We start from the raw sequence: 5107 nt of genomic DNA, 5'->3' as shown, positions 1-5107 counted from the left end.
TGCTTGCATAGTACACCTGCTTCACATTTTAAAGTCCTTTACAGTAAATACAACTTCAAATAAGTTCTTTAATACTTCTTTTCTCCCTCATTCTACGATGATGCAAAGGTGCGAATTGAGATAATGTCGGTGATGACCTTTTTTCGCCCTTTATCGCATTTGGGTAGGGTTCCATAAAACAAACGAACACTTTCACAACTTCTTCACTTTTACTGCATCCAAAGGAGGGGAAGAAGAAAGTGAATCTTTTCCCTGACTTAAGGAATAGTTCATTAGCACTATTTGAGGGACCAGGAGGATACATTTCCTGTCAGCGCCAGCGGCCTTTCAGGTTGGCACAAGATGAAAAAGTTACGCAACGGGAATAACCTTGATGACTGCTACATTTAAAACAATTGGGTCCTCTGCCTCAAAAGAACAAATTCTGGAAAAACCAGCAATTTTTCTGCTCTTTCTTTTATTTTTTTCTAATTTTTGATGGTAATTAGAGAGCGACAGAAGGATGGAGGCAAATAATGCAGAGCCTAACAACTTTTGTATGGAATATAAATTAACACCTTATTGCCTGCTGAATTGGTTATAAAAATGCATAAAGAAGAAGTTTATATTGTGTAGGTCTTAAGGTCCAATAAAGCGAAAATTACTCTGATACATTCATGCATGCATAACTAACGACTTGGGTGGGGGTTATGGCCATTACGCAAGTCCTGTCTCACTCGGTGCGCCGACTTTTTTCCCTGCACCACCTCAAATCAGTCTTGTTCATTCTTTTTTACTTTCAGGCCTTATTTTTTGACGAAACGGGGAAGTATAACGCCAACTCAGGCTCAATCTTCTTGCCTGCAATTGTGAAATTAATTACTGTAGGTCGAAATTTAAATTACGTTGGTTGCCACGGCATGGAAAAGAGAAAGGAGGGCAATTTATAATACTTCCATTGTTATATGGCCAAGTCCAGCATTTCGACCGTTTGGGTAGCTCCGAAGTAAAAGGGAGGCAACAACGTTTGTGGTCAGGTGTTCTGTATCCTGATCTACGACTCTTGTGTCTCCATGAAAAACACAAAGTGGGTATTCAATGGTAATGACGAGTGCCTCAAGGAACAGATCAATTAAAGAGGCATTCTGTAGTCACTTAACTTCTTCAGTCACCTTGGGGTTAGAGCTGAGTGTTGTGGCCCCAAGCAGCCAATCGCATTTAGGTGACATTTGAGAAGCCTCCCCTGTGCCTTAGTGATATCCCATGGTGAGTCCATTTTAGGCTTTAGTAGCCTCCAGTGAATTGTGTATAGCTTCTTAGAGTGCCATATTAGGGGAAGATCTATCTGTGGAAGCAGTATGGAATAGGAGGGTTACTTTGAATTCACCATTTCCCATTGCAAAATTGTGGAGTGAGAATCCATGGAGTACAGTTCGCCATTGATGTAGGTATATCCTTCTTTCAATGGTTGAGTTAATGAGTACTTAACCATCAAACAAGCTATGCTTGAGCCTTCTGATTTCATGAGTGTCTGCGGATTGTGGCATTACGCCTTTGTTCACAGGAGACCAGTTCCCTCGTCACCAATTGATGCCTGCTGCTTGGACTCGGCTGGATTGACCCACAATGCTCGTGCTGGTGGCTCCTTGGCCTTGAGTTTTGCCACTGAATGACTACTGTTTTAACTCCACGAAAATTGCATAGAACTCCTTCACAGACCCCCACTTTGCCAGTCCCCAAACCCTTTCATGCGCTTTCTAGCACTGTCCTTCGAGAAGACTCGGGTACTACTCTCGAGTTCCTTGCCATTTCAGATGGCTTGAAGCAACGCTCTACTCTCTGGGTGGTTATGAGAGTTTCCCATTTTGTTAGTACCTTCCCCTCCACCCCCATGAATAAATGTAGTTTTGGGACAAAGGGATCTTTCTTGCACACCTTTGCCATTCCCAAGGCACTGTTGTAGGTAACATTTAGCCCCATGAAATGCCTCCTTGCCAACGAGGCCCGAGTTGACAATAAATGAGCGACGCACCGAACCACCCGAAGTAAGTCAACTGTTGTACTGGGCAAATGCATAATTATCACCAATAGCCCTAAAGAGGTCTTCCTGCCAATCGTGAGACAAGTGGGCCAGCCCTTCGTGGCCAGAGGTACACTCTCTCTCGCACACACGGACAGCACAGCCATTATTTATTTAGTAAAATAAGGCTTAGAATGACAATTTTTGTAAGGAAAATGAAAAGTCATTTTCTATATGGGAGATGGTGATGACGGCTTCATAGTGCGTGATTAAGGCTGTAAAACACAATTCACAAAGAACCAAAGGTTTTTTGCTATGGTGAATCGGTCTAAAATTTGGTGAAAATCACAAAAGAAACATAGTTTGGGACGCCGAATTTCTTCCTTGTTTGTGTTTGGCGGAACTCATTCACCCAGTGGTGCCACGGGAATGGTAGTCTTTGGATTGTCTGCATGCACTAAGGTGCAGATGGGGCTATTTGCAAGAAGGGACTTGCAAACAGAGCGTAAGATGGGCCGGGGTGGCAGGACGACTTTCCAAATTATGCGGCTCCTATGCTGACCCCACCTCTTCATCATTTAGTAGCGCCTGAGACAATCCCGCCGACTACGAGTCCACCTCGCCTACCTTAAGAACCAACTTCCATGCAATTCCACACCTGCAAAAACTCTTCTAGATTCTCAATTCTTCTACGGCTTTCAGAGGAGGTGTGGTGTGTTACGGCATGTAGCAGTATGGTGACACCGTTCATACCAACCGCACCCGCCAGAACCACTTGCTTTGGCTAAAAGGCTGTGATTGTCTTAACAATGCACAGCAGAGGGTATCTCTGTACTTCTACGTGTCGGTAGTGGAGAATTGTCTGTTGCTATTGGTACGCTGAGTGGACGTGAAGACGTGAAGAACAACTTTGATCTGTTTGTCGGGTGAGTGGTGAGGAAACAACCCGGTTAGCGCTAACAACATCTGAGAAAGGGAAGTCCAGGAAACTAAGGAATCACACAAGCGGTTCCTGCTTACACTCAATCCATTAGCAACAATTACAGCAAGCATGAAGCACTGCCAATTTGAAGTTCCCCATCGCTTCCACGACGTTGAGGAGGGACGGTTTGCTGACTGACCAACTTACTGACCGACTAGGTGACATGTAATGGGAAATGTAATTTGTGCCTCATTCTTATTTTAATCCTTCATTCAACAGACGAGTTGGCGCTTCTCGATGCTCCACTCTATCCACCCAACACCATGCCTGCTTTGCGTGTGATGAACTGGCGACGATACTGCTTGACGAGAGCGACAGATTATGTTGATGATGATTTACCTACAAAAACATCTCACTAACTTATCTGGTCACCTTGTAATAAATCAGTTTGATAGGTTTCATCTTTCGACTGTCACCTATGTTCCCGAGATGGCAATTCAACTTTCCAACTAGACAAGAAAATCTACCATTTCCGTCTTTCTCTCCTCCTCCTAAATCTCTTACTTAGATTTTTTTTTGAGTCACTCATCTCTAGTCTCTAATTTAATGACGAGGATAGCCAACAAGTGCGAGTCGAATTGCTTAACCACACTAAACGGCCATAAATGGGAGGTGGAGGAGGACCAGCAGATACACACGTCAGCGCACTTCGATGCTGAAAGGCGACATTGTTTTCATAAGTAAATGATCGCGGTGTAAATAAACGCGCCATCGATGTAATTCGATCCCCCGGAAAAAGAAATTACTTTCTTACATTTCTTCCACAGTGTAAATAATGCGGATCTTACTCAAGTATACTTGAAGTTCTTTCTAAATTTTTGTTCTTTATTTAATTAGGGATAGTCTGTTAAAGGCTTTGATAGACAATGCTGGAGGAATTTGGCGACAGAAGGTGGGGAAGTTTGTATAATCACCGGACAAACAGGGGAACGAAAAACCGGTCTGCCTGTAGCAACTTCCCTTGGTGCGGTATTTCGCGGACCTGCTTGCCTGTTCGAGGCCTTCCCTCCAAGTCGTATCGGTGGGGAGGAGGTAATGTCACTGGGCAGGGTGACTGTCGGCATAGTCCAAAGGTCATGCCTTCATGGTGGATGCACAAATCAGGCGGAATGATGAGGTGAGACAGCTAAGTAAACACCTTACCTCATTTCCCTCAAAATGTGTGGTTGCAAAAAGGGGAAAAGGCAGAGGGTCTTCAAAGTTTGGATATGTAAATAGTCTTTAAAATTCCCTGGCGAACTGCACATTCCTTCAATACTTTATCTTTTCATATCTGGCGTTATTAAAGACGACAGTGGACAAACGATTCCTTAGTGTTTAGGACCACTGAGGGTTTATGGGCCTAACATGGCTACCGGCCCACTTATTTGCGATTCCTGAACATATGCTACATCCTACTAAAGTGGGTGAAATAAAATGCAGTGGCCGAATATGATAAATGATTTGTTCCATCTTCAGTAGCGCCTCTGTTGGGACATTTCCTACTGCCAGGTACTCAGAGAAAGTCTTTCTCTTCCAGGGCACTTCCGGTCAACGAAGGGGAAATTCCTGTTCTTAGAGTGTACAGTCACCAATGCTGCCATCCACGTTTGCAGAATGGCTGGGGTAATAAATGGAATGAAAAGAGGATAATTAAGGATTGCTATTTGTCTCTGAAGTGCTCAGTGAGACAAGTAGACCCTTTTTAGATTACATACTTCAAGGGTTTCCCTAACCCATAAGAAGTAACTTCACCAGGGTGAAACTTCTTGCATAAATCGCTAATATTATCCAAACTTCTTTAAATTTTCAAATAATTGAGTGTTGCTAGGTATAGTGAGACTCTAATAAAAAATATTTGGAAATGCATAGGCGAATTTTATGGCTAAATCAAAAGCAACTCATTTTATTGCCACGTCTAGAAAACGCGAGACGAAGAATGGAGGGAGTGAAGGCGGGCGGAGGGAGGGAGGAGTTAGTCTCAATGTCGGAGAAATTCGCACAATACATGCATTTAAACTAGTCGGGTTACTTATAACCGCCCAGTGTTTTACCTTTCATATTCTAAAAGTGGAATCTTCTTTATTCAACTGGTATAACCTCGTAACTCAAACTCCGCAGAATAAGGTAAATTGTAATTGTTTGTG

The sequence above is a fragment of the Echinococcus granulosus genome, assembly GCF_000524195.1.
Source record: "Echinococcus granulosus chromosome Unknown EG_S00009, whole genome shotgun sequence".
In the NCBI taxonomy this organism is placed as follows: Eukaryota; Metazoa; Platyhelminthes; class Cestoda; order Cyclophyllidea; family Taeniidae; genus Echinococcus; species Echinococcus granulosus.
Note: the sequence above shows the minus strand (reverse complement) of the source record.